Source organism: Plutella xylostella, chromosome 29, assembly GCF_932276165.1.
Source record: "Plutella xylostella chromosome 29, ilPluXylo3.1, whole genome shotgun sequence".
Taxonomy (NCBI): Eukaryota; Metazoa; Arthropoda; class Insecta; order Lepidoptera; family Plutellidae; genus Plutella; species Plutella xylostella.
Genome location: NC_064009.1, coordinates 10303646 through 10319627, shown reverse-complemented (window position 1 = coordinate 10319627; position 15982 = coordinate 10303646). Strand labels below are relative to the sequence as shown.

Sequence of the window (15982 nt, the reverse complement as noted above, 5' to 3'; positions counted from 1 at the left end):
GGCCGCTTGGCCGATTACATGACAGTTCTCCGAAACTGCGTATGTCGTGTCTTCAAGTCAGAGTAGACCCTTAGTACGGAGGTTCTCACGTAATGAGCTAGCGGCTCCCGCGGATCATTAATTAAGGACAACTCGCGGAGGCTGGCGGCGTGTGGTCCAAGTTCGATACCCAGCGATAAAATGAAAAGTAAAAAAAAGTTGTCACGCCACAAAACTGGATAAGATGTCTATTTATGATGTATATAAATATCAGTTTTCTCGGTTTTGGCACCATAGATCATTCCCAAGGATTAAGAAGCCACTACAGGCTAATTTTAAAAAAAGTTATGCATTTTGATAGCTTTAAGTTAGGTGCTTACATTTTTTTTAAATCAGTCCAGTTTTTTAGAGCTTATTTTTATCTAGGGACCTCAGTCTTATTATGTTAACATACCTCATTACAATTGTTTTATACACAAATCACTTGTGAATAAAACAATTTATATTCCTTCTTTATGTACACTATCTTTACAATGAATGTTGACACCGCTTTTTCGAATATTCAATCTAACACATTTTACACAGATAAAATGCCATTTAATACCACCGCGAATCTCTTGGGACAAACAGAGCACTGATCAGTTTTTGCTACCGCTGGACAGTTAGCTGCTATAATGCGACAGGCTGTGGCACAGAGTATGATCACTGACCTATAGAGCCTTCTTGGTATTGAGGGATGTGGTGACAGGAGGAATTCAGAGCTTTGAGCTCTTGTGGGTTACGGGTTGTATTACCGGGCGAGAATTATTATTAAGTTATTTATTTCACATAATTAATTTGTACATTGGCGAACTTAATGCTAATAGCAATGGTCTTCCAGTTAGCCTGGATGAGGTTGGAGTCTTTTAAGCTGACAAATTATAAATACAGTTTTTATATGGTTTCAGTTAAGAAATTGCTATGATGATCTAAAACACATTGTTTAATCAATCGGAAAAGCTTTTGTCGAGATATTTTTTTGCACTGACACTCCATCTTCTTTGTATATTGTTTATCAATGGATTTATGTCACCTGCAGAGCCACAAGGTTACTGCTGCAATGTTGAATAAGGTAACAAATTTTGTAAAGAACTTTGAAAAACAATGCCAAAGATTAAACAACTAGAATGCAAACAGTCCTTGGGGCATAGTTGGCGCGGGGCAATGCAATGTAACCCTTGAGAGTTTTGCTGAAAATTTAACGAAGATAGGAGTTGACAAATGCAACTATAAAGTCACTTTCAAAGTCAGTTTCTTGAAACACGGTCTTATTTTAAAGTGTTGATAAACATTCAAATTAAAAATAAATACACAACTAAGTACAAATGATAAAAAAGAGTACTCAGATTTTCGATATACATTTGCACTCACGTGACAGGTCGCGACCCGTATCGCCGTTTTAAACATTTCAAAAAAATACGGTATGTATGTTCTTATTTTGACGTTTAGCCACCTTGTATAAAAAGCGCACAGGTTAGTTGAGGTCATGGGATAACAACCATACTACATTAAGTATTGTTTGTTAGGGAAGGCTGCTACTGATGTTTACAATAGCTCGTTTGTGTATTTATTATAAAACGGTTCTGTTCTTACCGGATGGTGTCGCTTAGAAACAATGGATATTTGGTGCAAAGAACATTTGGTCCAATAAACGTTTACGTTTACGCCTCCAAATTTTTACGTAGTTTTTGCACAAAATTGTTCGTTGGAATAAAAAAAACTGTGACCTAACAGCTCACGGGTCAATCAACTGTTTATTCTCTTATATTTTTCTTCACTTACAGCAGAGATTCTTAAGGTCGAGTGGTGTGAACGTCGCACTCTACTTATTGTCATAATTGGATACGTTGCGTAACCTCAGTCACAGTGGAAGACACGGGCGACGAACTGAAAAACTCGTTACAGTGACATACATTTGTGTAATAAGATATCACTGGATTATGCGTTCTTAGTACTTGATCTTGTATAACTATGCATACTTAACTATATTGTCATAAGAAGCGTTAAAGTTAGTTTTAAAGGTAAAGCTTATTAGCGCCGAATATTGTAAAAAAAAAAAACAATAAGTACTGAGTAGTAAACACTTTTAGCGGCATCCAACCTTAGTCTGGATATGATTGTGTGTTATCACGTGGGAAGCCGCTAGATACAGTGATGACGCGAGGAACCGTTCAGGTATCACAAGTAGTCCACTATTACTATGAATGTACTCCCACCGATTAAAAGCTTTCGTCAGCGACTCATCGCTGGGAGTAAGGCTACTGTACTTATACACTCACGAGCAATGAAAAAATTCCGGTGACATATTGAATGTTAATGGTAGGTGGAACTTTATCATTGCTTTCGAGTGTATTTTCATAAATAAGAGAGAGCTCAGCACCTAAATCACAACAGCCATGTCCCAAGATCCAGCCTTTTCTAGCGCTCCAATTAAGCTCTATTTTGCAATTCCTGCGCCGTGTTTACTCTCCAAATTAGGCAGTAAGTGTACCATAATAAAGAGCATTTTAGGTCGCGGTCGAACTGTGATTGTGTTTTTTTTCCTCTCCACAGAGGCCTTGGTGTAACGAGCCAGTTGTGAATTATTCGGACGTATTCAAATGAAATTGACAGCGTTTCGTAATTCGAACGCAGTTTTTTTGTCCGCACTCGCAACTGACAAATAATTGTGGTCATGTGCATGTGTGGAGTGACCTTAAACTTGTGTGTGTATTTTTTCACCTGCTCTGCATTAGATTTTGTAGTATTATTATTTATAATTGCGCATACGTAGTTTATAGACATTGATAATAACAGTCGGTTACTATATATACTCTAGTTGTTTTCGCTTGTAATCATAAATAATTATGTCATTGAGAGCTTTACGTGTTAAGCAATAAATTTACTTTCATTCATCATCAGCCAATAATCATCCACTGCTGGACAAAGGCCTCTCCCAAGGAGCGCCACAACACTCGGTCCTCGGCCTTCCTCATCCAACCACTACCCGCCACCCGCCTAAGGTCGTCAGTTAACTTTCATTGAATACTCAGTAACTATACTGATGTAAATAAATACATTAATTATTTATCAGAAAACCATAAACTCTTGTTTATTTATCATGGGGAGAGCGGTAAACGTCCTTGTGTATGAGTACACAAAGTTGCGAGCAAAAGCTACTTCAAAGTGGAAATTCACATAACTTTTTAACCATTTAAAGTTTATTGTCCTCATAATTTACGATTGGCCCCATTCACTAACCGCTATCACTCGCCGTTCCGAACTTAATGCTCCAATAAAATGGATAATAAATCAACAAATAACTACGTTTAAGGTCTTTCGAGCTTAAGAAAACGGGTGGTGGAAACGTGTTGGCATTTCGTCACGCAGGCACGCGGCATACTAACGAGACAGCATGGCCGGCAAGAGCCCGCTTCACCCTACTGCTAGCAGTGAAAGTCATCTACTCGCTCACAGCACAAGTGACGGTTCCAGACTGGGAATTAAATTATAATATCGGTCTCGGTGACTCAATCTATTTCACTTTGCTTTATCGACCATCGGCATCGGGAGAGTAAATTCTCTAAATGGTAGTTACTTGCAATTTAGTGCGACAGATATATAATGGATGTCTGGGATGGATTTAATCACTGTAAGGTTAGACGGCTGCGTTTGGTTGTGAATGATTAAATAGTTATGCATAGCAATTAAGAGTACAAATGAATGATGTTGCCGATTATCTATAGCCTGCTCAATGTGCTCAAGATAAGATATCTGCGAAGGATGAAATTCGTGCAAGAGTGTACTTAGCTCCAGATGGCCGATAGGTTTCTGGCTTTTCCTTCCGGGATTATCATATACCATACATGCCTGTAAGTATATTTTTCTTGTAAGTGTATAATAAAGTTATACCTATTCTATTCTATTCTACACAGTTATACATATGGATATAGTTATAATGTTAATCGGAACATTATTGGAATCGAAGTAGAAATTGATACACGACACCAGTCCATTGATCACACACATCGATCGATACAGATCGCGTCTGCGCACTGACATAAATAATGCTCGATCGTGCGTCACGACGAGCCGCCATTTTACTCAATTTCTCCGCCGCTGATTGAATCCAATGATTGAATGAGTCGCCGTTCACGCTATGCACTCGGATGTAGAGTAAGAACAGATATATGTATGGAGGTGATGAGAGTTTCATTCGACATGAAGCTGCGCGTCTTCATTTAGCAAATAGGTTACTTAGTTGGTAGCATCTGTACGTCTATCACAGGATTCGATACTATTTTCGATACTACACAAACATTATGGAAAAAGAAAGAAGCGAACAAATGTCACTTTCGGAACTAAAAAAATTGGCTTACGTTTTGACAGTGACAGTTGACGATACGCAACGTAAACGAAGGTTCGTGAAACTTATAATCGCCCTACTGATTGTTTTCAGCATCGTATGCAACGGACGTATCGCATTCAGCATTCTTTGTAGGAATTCACACAAGTGCACCACTACATTGGAATTGCCGAAGCCGTTTCTCCATACATTTATGAGAATCAATTTTGTGACAATAAATGTTGACTGTGTGTGTTTAGTCTAAATACAGATTCTCATCATCACAATTCACAACCCATCACGTCCCCACTGCTGGGGCACGGATCGCCTTCCAATGAAGGAAGGGTTTTAGGCCTAGTCCACCACGCTGGCCTAATACCGATGACAATATCTACATACCTATTTCATAGATCTATACTAAAATAAAAAAAAAACTTAATACGAGTAAGAGTCTCAATTTTCGTTTTCTAAACATAATAATTATTTACCAGGCTGTATTTATATGTAGAGTTGTATGAAGGTGATGGTAGTTTGCGTTAGAATTTATGTTATGATTGTTGCCCTGTTTTTAGATTCCAAAAATATAACTCTTACCGCGCAGTAACTAAGAACAGTCAGAAGTTATCAAAAATGAGAACTTTTTGCGAGTCGAATTGAATCCCAATACCGATTCCCACAATATGTTTTCTTTAATTACTTCGATATATTCGATTAAACGCTACGTAATGATTGCTCGTAAAAATTGATATGTAGTTTGTAGTAATCGAACACATGAGAATATTTCACTTCCGGAATCGATTAAGAATCGAATTCGTACAACATCAGTTCACAACACTTGCGAAGAGGCGTGCTAATCAGAATAATAATTTGCATACAAATAGTGGTAGTGGTAATAAAGTTATTACTTTTTCGGTTGGGCTATGTTTTTAATCTAATTACGTAGTTTTGTAATGTATTACATGAATTGAATAACTTTAGAGTTGTGTAAGAAACAACAATGTTCCTATAGTCGGTAAGTAAAAAGTAGGAAAGAAAGGTTGGATTTGATTAAGGGTCTGCAATAGGGAATCGAGGGTTGGCATTGTCATAGAATTATGTAGTAAATGATGCTCTACAGCCTTGAAAAAAATCACACAGGTAATTGAAGAGTCTAGCTAGGTGCTGAATCATTCGAATTTAAGTAAATGATTATGGATAACTGTAAATTAATTTCAGAATATCAAGAAAAACCAGTCAATCACACTCCCGTATTGTAACAACTGTGTCGTAATTATAAAGAATTTTCATATGATTTTTATCATATTATAAAGTTAAAGGCTTGGACTAGGCGCTAAATACCTTGTTTTTTAATAAACACACACTTATTTTGTGTGGGTTCCGCTCATCTGGCATAATCTTTAATGACCAAAACTCATTTCGCATAACTCGTATGGTCTAAACTTTTTTGGTCGAACCATCACTTTGCCAAGACTTATGTGGCATAAGGCTCGTTTCGTCTAAAACTCTTTAGGCATAATCTTTAAACACCTAAGTTTCGTTTGCTCAAATTTATGTTCGTCTATACCTATGTATAATCTTGTTTCTCCTAATGTTATCTTAATAAATAATATATTAAGTATGTAGTAAATGTACAAATTGTGGTATTTTTCTCCTAAATCCCGAAAATCACGATATTGTATGATAAAAAAATCGAAAGTTAACGACCAATATAATTATTACAAACCCCATGAGATCGAAGCCTAAAAATAGGTGCGACGACGAGCAAAGCGAGGAGGAGCGTGTTAGGTGCACATGTTCATCAAAACCAAAGCGGAGCGCAGCGAAGCGGAGCGGAGCGTTTTCCAAACAGCGGAAACAATACAAGGCACCAGTTTGCGCTATGTAGGGAGACGCTCCGTCAAAGTTAAAGCCAAACGAATATTATTACTTTGTATAAACCTATGCCATAGCATTATTAGGCTATTCAAGATTTGGCCATACCATTATTAGGCTAAACAATGTTATGCGAAATAACTTTTTACTAAACGAGATTTATGCCATACGATTTTCGGCGTAACGAGACTTTGACCAAACGTTACTATGCAATACGAGATTAGGCAAAAAAATCTTATGCCAAAAAAGGTAGAACCATTTTGTGTAAATTAATCCCAAACTTGAGCAATTTTTTTCCCTCAAATCTTCATACAAATATCTATGGCGGCTTTCTGTGTTATAAAATCATAAACACAAGTGACGTTTGACTCAGTTGGCCGCTGGCCTCCAAAGAAGGGTCACGTCGGTTTAGGCAGCATTGACAGCTCGCGATCTTATCGTGTACAGATACAAAATCACTGCACATTGGTTGTCATTGCACTTTTTCAACTTTTATGACACCAACATAATTTGATTTGAAATTGAGGAAGCATAATTCTTCCAGTATATTCAATACATTAAATTAAATTAGATAGTGTGCAATATTCTCGTGATATTACAGTCTCGTAAAGGTCTGATGAGGAGCAGGAATATAGCGAATGGATCTAAGTGATGACAATACGCACGAACATTAGGTTAGGGATCAAAAATACAGTCTCTTGGTGCTGGTTGAGGTATGGTCTCGTGAGGACCTGATGAGGGCAGTAACACGGTGGTGGCTCAATTTTATTTCAAAGATGTTAATAGCTAAAAGCATCGAGTTTGGGCTATTAAGTATGTTTTTCAGAGAGAGAGAAAGAGATTTTTTTTTTCCTCTGGATGTGTTAGGTTTACTGGGTTTACTAAGTTCATTCTGTTAATGGCATCAAGTTGTTATGTGTTCATAAGTAATAATTATTTATTAACAAAATGCTGTTGATTCTCCACGAAAATATAAAAATAAAAATAAAATAAACAAAAATAAATTCGTAACGTAAAATTGACAATGACGGAAATTCTTCTATAGACAGTAGCCACAAAAAAAACAAACGATAGATGGAGTGATTTGAAGATAAAGATACATTTTTTCGACACATAGACAGCAACAACAAAAAAAATACAGATTTAAAGAAAAGAAACACACAAAACAACAAAGAAAAAAAAAGGATACACATCAAAATAACTGGAAAAAATATAAGCCCCAATTTACTTGTGTGGGACAGGGAGTACCATAATATTTTTTTTAGGGTAAGTACTCCCCATCTATGCGAAATATAAGCTTGATATCTTTACCCGTTTCTGAGAAAAAGGGCGGTGACAGACAGTCAGTCAGACAGACGGACAACAAACAGATCCTATAACGGTTGCTTTTTTTCTTTTGACGTTCGAAACCCTAAAATTAAGTAAAAATATTATGCTGCCAAAAAATGTACTTACAGGTATTGAAAAAGCGGTATACTATAAACAAATTATACCAGCAGAGGGTTCACCATTTAGCTGAATGTTACTTAGAAAACGGCCTTGAGTGGCGGTCAAGTTGGTCCCCGCCTGCGATACTTTCCATTAACATTGGGACTCGTTTTCATGTTTTTAGCGTACAGTCAGGTTTTTAGTTTTTTATAATTGTATTTTTTTATTTGTAACTTTTTAGTTGTTTTTATTTTATGAAATTTTACGTCGGTAGGTAGTTCCATGATCATTTTTTATTTCAATAATTTTGGTGTTGTTATTTAAATACCTTCAATATGCATATTTTTGTAATGTGAAAATCAAGTCCTTTCATTTGATACCTTACACGGCAAAGTTGAATTATTATTTTTTCGATCATCACGTTATGTCCTCAAGAGGGCGCTATGTACATTTTAATGGAACGTCACATAGCCTATAGCCATCGCGCCATCAATACGCTTCTAACAATACCTCATACATAAGGTGACCATACGTCCCGCTTTGGGCGGGACAGTCCCGCTTTGAAGCTGTCCGTCCCGCTGTCCCCCGTGAGGGCAAAAATGTCCCGCTTTCGTAAACAGACCAAACGATAATTTAAATTACCTAAATTTTTTAACTTCATCCCATATTTCTTTTCTTTATTTTTATATCTTGAGACAAATATACGAGTATATATTCTTATCACTTACTCACATAGACTATAGGGAGTAATATGAGTCGGAGTTCCCTCGAGACTGCGCGAGTAACTTCGCTCAGTGACGATCATTGACTCGCTCTTGCTCTATCGTGTATATAAATTTATCTCGCTCACCTACCGATTCTTAACACAGAAGAAATGCGTGGGAATACATTTTTTCCAAAACAGTAATGTGTATTAACTTTTATGAATGTGAAAAAAGATAAGATGCACTATTGGTAAGAACTTTAAATTAAACTACTCAAACTATAAAAAAAATCAAAGTATGATGTTTAAGAATTTTGTAGCATCTGGTGTGAAAACACCCAAAAATTTCGAAAAACTTTTTTCCGAATTTGAAACACCGAATTAGTAGTGTACGAAAAATAAAATACAGATTTACGAGTATTATAATCACGAAAATATGAAATCTGGACCGAAAATAATATAATTCTTGATTTTGACAAAAATTAAATGAACCTTTCAAAAACCTTAGAACCAAACCTAAAGATAGGTGCGACGGTGATCAAAGCGAGGAGGAGCGTATTAGGTGCACATAGATATTATTATCGAAAAACAAAGCGGAGCGTTTCAAATATAGAGTAAAAATATTGTTAAATAGAAAACTATTTGTAGCATTTGTTACACAAAAAAACAAAACATTTGCTCGGATTTTTACGGTGTTTAACCTTAAAAACCTTAGGACCTAAACCTAAAGATAGGTGCGACGACGAGCAAAGCGAGGAGGAGCGTTGAGGTGCACATAGATGTCGAAAAACAAAGCGGAGCGCAGCGAAGCAAAAAATATTTAAATGGTTAACTAAGTTACATACGGGGATTTGTGTTTTCGGAACATTAATACTTCGGGATTCGTTATTTAAACAATTCGATATAATAAAAAATCGTACATTTAAAACATCGAAATTATAACATTCGAAAAATTTACTTTGGTCATTTTAATAAATCTGTTGTTTGAAATTTCATCAACCTTTCGTAATTTTCGTTATTCGGAAACTTAAAATTTACTAGAACTATGAAATTCATAATATTCGTAAATAAGTAATTCGGATTTATGTAGTGTACCCGTCTGGTATATTTATAAAAACATAGTAAGTACTTAGGTATCCTAAATATACCTACCAACTTTAGAAGATTATTAGATAAATATAAAAAAATATTACCATTCATGCATCTCTTTCACATTTCACTCTTTCATCGTAGGGATTGAATTTTCAATTGATGCACTGAGCAAACTGAGCGAAAAGATAAGGAGATAAGAAAGAAAGATAATATTATATGTATCTTTGAGGGATATGAAATTCCGCAGGTGTCCCGCTTTGACAAAAAAAATAAATGGTCACGTTACTCATACATCAAAATCTATCAAGCCGTTTAGGCTACAGGAGGGAACAAAGAAACAGACAAACATTCATATATACATACATACAATCAAAAAACATTACCCTCCTCCTTCGGCAGTCGGGTAAAAAGGAGTAAGACAGGGGGTCATTCTGAACTTTTGCTCTACGAGTTTTGGAAATTAACAAAAAAAAACCTTTTTCATAGAAACTTTGTTGGACATGTGACTTTTTACCATGGAAAACGAATTTTTCTTTTCGCGAATTTGCAAATCTCGTAGAACAAAAGTTGTTCAGAATTACCCCTTGAGTCATCCCCTTTTGGCTTAGTATAGCCCTTTTGCGACACTATGTATTTACTTTGCTTTGTCGTCGGGGTTCAGTTGGCTGGAGGATGCCCGAAACTTATTATCTACACTTTAATACTTTTAGTTACCTTTCTACAAGTAAATACCACATTTGTTTGAGAAAGCTAATCGGGTTCCGAGTATAGAGTAAAGTGGCACCCCTATTAATTTCTACTCTTTCCTGGTGCCTACCAGTGTAAGTAAGAATTATACTTACTTACCCTAAAATCACCCAAAATGTACTTGAACATAATTGTCAATAAAGTTGGCGAGTAAAAGTTTATCGACCCACTGTGCAAACTTACATGTGTGCGTGTCACTGCGTGTGCTGTGTGAAGAGCATTGAAAACCCAAAATTGGCGCGGCACGTCACCCTGTACGGGCCCTTAATAATAAAATTACTGTAGTCAATGTTATTTTGTGAAGTCACAAACGAACGGAAGATAATATAGGATGGCTTATGTATGGTTTCAATGCTGTTGAAACTACCTATAGAACTCTAAATCATGATGTCATTTATTACATTGGTATGTGATGCACGTCGATGTACATATGTAGTAGAAAGTAGTGGGCACTTGTTCAATGACTGTTAATGCATTTTAGAGTGTCGAGTTTCGCACCGCCCTTAGTCGCTCTAGTTCCACCTGCCATTGCCGTTCCTTAATTATTTATTTCACATAAGGATCACCAGCAGTATATAACACAACAGACATACTTAACAGAAAATTTTACATAATAAAAATTTCGTTGTGAAAACCACTATTGGCCATATTATGTGACTAAAACTTTTTCATTGCTCTTTTAGATTAGATCCAGGGGCCTTTAAGTATTTTCAGTAAGGCCTATGTCCGGGAAAGTTTATTGAGCAGATAAATAAATCATAAGATATGCAAAATTATGTTATAGCCTTCTGTAAGTATTATTAGTCTGTAATTATTTTCGTGGGTGAAAAATACATTTACTACCTTTACTGTATGTAATTTGATAACTTTTGCCTGTGTACATGAGACAAATGTAAAGATACGAGAAAGCTTCTACTTTATGGCTTCTAGTTATGGTTTAAACAAAGTAACATTATAGACGCATCCGAGAAAACTGTTCAGTTACCAATTTTACGAGGTGAAAATTGATTTTAATAATGTCATATTTTACATAATACATATCATGTAAATGAATTACCCTGTAAATTAAGTAATGAAAGTTGACATGTTAGTTATTTTATACGTCTATTTATCTTTACTAAAATATCAAATAAGTATCTCACAGTGACAATGCTACCTGCGGTAGGGGTCTGATTTCTCTTCCCCTGACTGTACATTCTGACTACATACAATTAGGATATGCTAGGCATTATCAGCCACCTTCTCAATACGATCATACTTATCCAGCCCACCTCCATCCTACGTACCTACTCCGGTCATCAGCTCCAATGAAACTAAGTTGGGAGGACCCACAGACTCTTTCTGCCAGTTTCACACCTGAGAATATCAAGTTAACAGGAACTTGAGTAAGGAAGACTGTGATTGGCTGAATATTAAGTTTATGCATAGGTAGATTTACTCAAGTGAGAAACTGGTGTTTGTTTACTACTCCGAAGTAACTACTTAGCTGTGCTCGCGCCAGTTTCGTAATAAGGTCTCCACAGCTATACAAATGCACATATGGGAGAACAAAAAAGGATATTTCTATGTTTGTTGTAAGTTGTAAATTAAAGAAACGACTTTACGCTCCATTTGAGAGGTGTGATCGTGTTTGTTAATGTAGGTTTTGCTGTTAATCTATCTATTGAACCAACAACAAAAGATTTTTTAAACCTACATAATGTTGGTGTTTAATTAAGTTTCGTAACTGTGCTTTAGTTGTTTGTATGCAAATAAATAATATACACCTATTTATCTGTATCTATATCTAAATCTTCGTTATCTAAACAGTCTTGCATCGTGTATGTATCTTGTAGTAGATACGGGCACGAGATACAGCACAATAATCCGATATTGCACGAGATAGCCCGAAGTAGGCCGAGCTGAGAGTCGGACGCAATGGAACTCTGGGGTCACTCTACATGACGAAAAACTAAGTTTCCGAGCGCTGCTGCGCGAGCCACGACTCTATCTTGTTGTATTAAACGTGCCGATTGCACGACAGCTCTAGTTCGTTCGTTTTTCGTCAGTGTAGAGTAACCCCCCGGCTACAACAGCCTACGCCCGCGTCAGCTGCGCCGACGCAAGGTTATTGACATTATAGTTTTATTAAAATGTAATTTTTATTGTAAAGTTGTCGCTAAATTATCTTTCTACTTTTTGTCAATATTAAAATTTAATTTACTCATATTAACGTATGTACTTACACCTACGTTTTGTTATAGAAAGTAACCATCTGTGGGGTCCTTTAAATATAATTCTTAAATAACATTTCTAAAATTAAAATGTGAATATAATAATAGTACGAGTATATACATAATAAGATAGGGAACTACATAATATTATTATGATATAAAACTTAGAAGCCATACCAAGTTATTATAAATTAATATGCTTAATAAATCCTATTACACTTATGACAAAACTTTTTCAAAAAGACGAGAACTAACAAAATGCATTTAAGAAACTCATAAAATCGAAAGACTATCCTAAAAGTAGGTGTCTGAAACCGAACAAAGATGTCGTCAAGGAACACTGAGAGTGACTCAGACAATATACAGTGCAGATAGTACACAGAGTCAGTTGCTTACCATTTAACGAAGAGCTTTCGGTTCATTCACTTTTACTTGCTGGCTCAGCGACCCGAAATGGATCTTGGCCTCAGATACAAGAAGTCGCCACTGGTCTCTAAGGGTGGGTTGCACCATTTAAATATAACTATTACAAACGTCAAATCTCTTGGCGAGACAGATCAATCTTTAAGAGATTTGACGTCTGTAATAGTTAAAGTTAAATGGTGCAACCCACCCTTAGTCTCTATCCTGCGCGGTCTCACCTCATTATTACAGGATCCCTTTTTCACGATCGAATGCAATCATGTGTGTTACGTAGTTCCAACACTGATCCCAAAGCACTGTGCCGTAGATAGTAATGACATAAAATATTCCGTTTTAGCGCAACGCCAGTGTCAGTAGGTGGCCTGGTCATACCCTGTCACAGTTCAATGCCAACAATGGTCAAAAACTTATGAATAGTAATGATGTTTTCCCACGATTTGGGCAAATTGACCTTGATGGCCTGGACAATGGAAATCTCAAACCAAAATTCAAGGGAGAAATCAAAGTTATAGAAAGCGAATGTGCTTTAATGGTTTATTTCTTACTCTGACGTAGATTGCTATAAGTTTCTGGACTAAAGGAAACAAGACCTCGATATTAATTTAATTAGGTTATTTTATCGGACAAACAACAATCGATTTTATAATTATTTCCACACCCTCTCTCAAAGTGTGTACAATGAGTATTAACTATGTAGTATGTATCTAAAATATTTACTATGTAATAAAATAAGTTATTAAGCCATTTATTTATATCAATGTTACATCAAGTCGCTGAAATGAAAACTATTTTCCATCCAATGCCATTAGAATTATTATTGATAAAACAATCAATAAACTGAGTTGTAAGTGTGCAATTTGCCATTTCTAAGACTATAAATGTCTGTATATATTTTTAATGACAGATTAAACTAGCATAAAAGGATGATCTCATATCACATGAAATAAACTTTCTTCCAGGATGCATAAACTACAGTACACCTACCAGATTATATTACTTTACAACCATCGCTTTACTCGTAACATTTTAGTATTTCCGTGTCTCATTTTCCAGTAAATAATATGTGTATAGTCATTAACCCGCCAGTGGTGACGTATATGTCTGTGAGACCGGGTGGTTCGAAAAAGTCGAATAACTTTCTCACTAGCCATCGATTTTTGTTGTGATTTCGGGTAGCTGCCTCATTTCCCATCCCCCATCGTCAGTCCACCCCGCGACGGTGACTCGTGCGCAGGTTTCGGAGTTTTGGCGCCAACCCGGTGCGTGAGACCGGGGTCACCGACTATGTAAATCAAATTTAAAGATGTTTTTTAAATTTTTCATACATTTTTTTTATTTTACTTGACTGTATTTTTGTTTTGTGATTGTAAATTTCATGATTGAACTATTTTTAATAGATAGTTGTAGGTATTTATACAAATATAAGTACTTAATAGATTTCAATAAGTTTTTACAGTAATATCAGCTAGTTTCAGCATGTCCTTGAAAATGACGAAGGAGATAGCTGGACCTTCAAAAAATTGTCAATGTTATGAATGTGGATAGCGAAAATAACAGAAAAAATTAATATATTTGTCACAAAATGTAAGAAATATATGAGTTACGACCATGTAAGTGCCGTCTTGCAGAGACTGTTTGGCTGTGGAGAAACAATGACTTTTAGTGTATTATTATTATTATTTTTTTGGTAGAAGTATATACATTTTTGTTTTTTCTTATGAAGTTCGTAGTGTTATAAAACTATAAAAGGTGGACTTAGTTATAAAAAAATACATCATTGTTGTATTTTTTAATTTTTAAGATGATAGGTGAAAAATTATGTAAATATTAAGTGTTCTAAGTACCGTGGTGAAAGGACTAATAAACGAGCCGTGATTTATGATAATGCTTTGTTTTATTGTCAAACAAATACTTATCTTTAAAATTAAACTAATTTTAAGTAGCATGTGTAGTTAATTAAGTAAAATAAATAAGTTTGAAAATCCCGGTGCGTGAGACCGGCGTCACCAACGATGTAAGTCAAATTCGCGTCACCACTGGCGGGTTAATTTACATTATATGATCTTGTCGAGACAAAGTATGATAATTAGTTCACTTATCGTAATGGATAATATCTGCGGGTGGCATTTCTATACGTACTGTTATTTATTAAACTTTGAAGTCTTTAAGATATTACTGTTGCTTGTAAATACATTTATAAAATGTTTACCCCTTCCCAATGGTTTTCAATTTTACTAAGTAAGTTATTTTTACAAAATTTACAATAGAACGCTGATGATGGTGATGATCCTAAGAATTCTTATGTAAGCAATAGAGATTGCGTATGTTTTGTTTTCTGGCACATCCAATATGTATCAATCCTAGTAAGCAATGGAATGGTTAGCACAAGAGCTAATGACCCTACGCTACAAATTATGCGCATACGATCCTTAAGGATCACAGTCAAGTGTATGTCTGAATAATTTAAATAGTCACGCAAAGGTTTATCGCCCTGGAATGCCCTATCAAGAGCCCTCATTCTAGTGTATTATTTAAAACCTTTGACCTTTAGCAAAATAAAAAATTCTAGCAACCACTTAGCTCATTGAAGCAAATCATTTTTAGTGAACCACTTGATAGTTAATAACTTATTATTACGTTTAAAAAAGTTAAAGCAAATTAAAAGATGTCATTTTAATTAAAAACATGATGCAATATGTTTGTTTATCACAAAAAAAACTTTGTTGCTGCTGCAGTCAACAAAATATAAAAATAATCATGCGAAAAGCGTATGTAGTTATACCTAACTGCATTGTTTTTTTACGTCCCACGATTCATAACTATTCGCGCTTTGTTAGCGAAAACGTTATTTTCAATTGTTAATGTTAATAACACTTTGTACTTGAGGTAACTGTCATGTTACATGTTTTATGATGTGTTATATAATTATTGTTTTATATCATCATCAGCCAATAGTCATCCACTGCTGGACATAGGCCTCTCCCAAGGAGCGCCACAACACTCGGTCCTCGGCCTTCCTCATCCAACCACTTCCCGCCACCCGCCTAAGGTCGTCAGTCCAGCGGGCAGGAGGGCGTCCCACGCTGCGTTTGCCTGTTCGTGGTCTCCACTCGAGAACTCGTCTACCCCAACGGTTATCGGTTCTTCGGCAGATATGACCAG

At 35.8% G+C, this 15982-nt stretch overlaps 1 protein-coding gene across 2 annotated transcripts in view; it reads left to right on the top strand.

Annotated features, from left to right (window-relative positions):
* The window catches only part of LOC105387211, a 129128-nt gene that overhangs the window by 65448 nt on the left and 47698 nt on the right, over positions 1-15982 (top strand). The gene's annotated exons all lie outside the window — the stretch shown is intronic.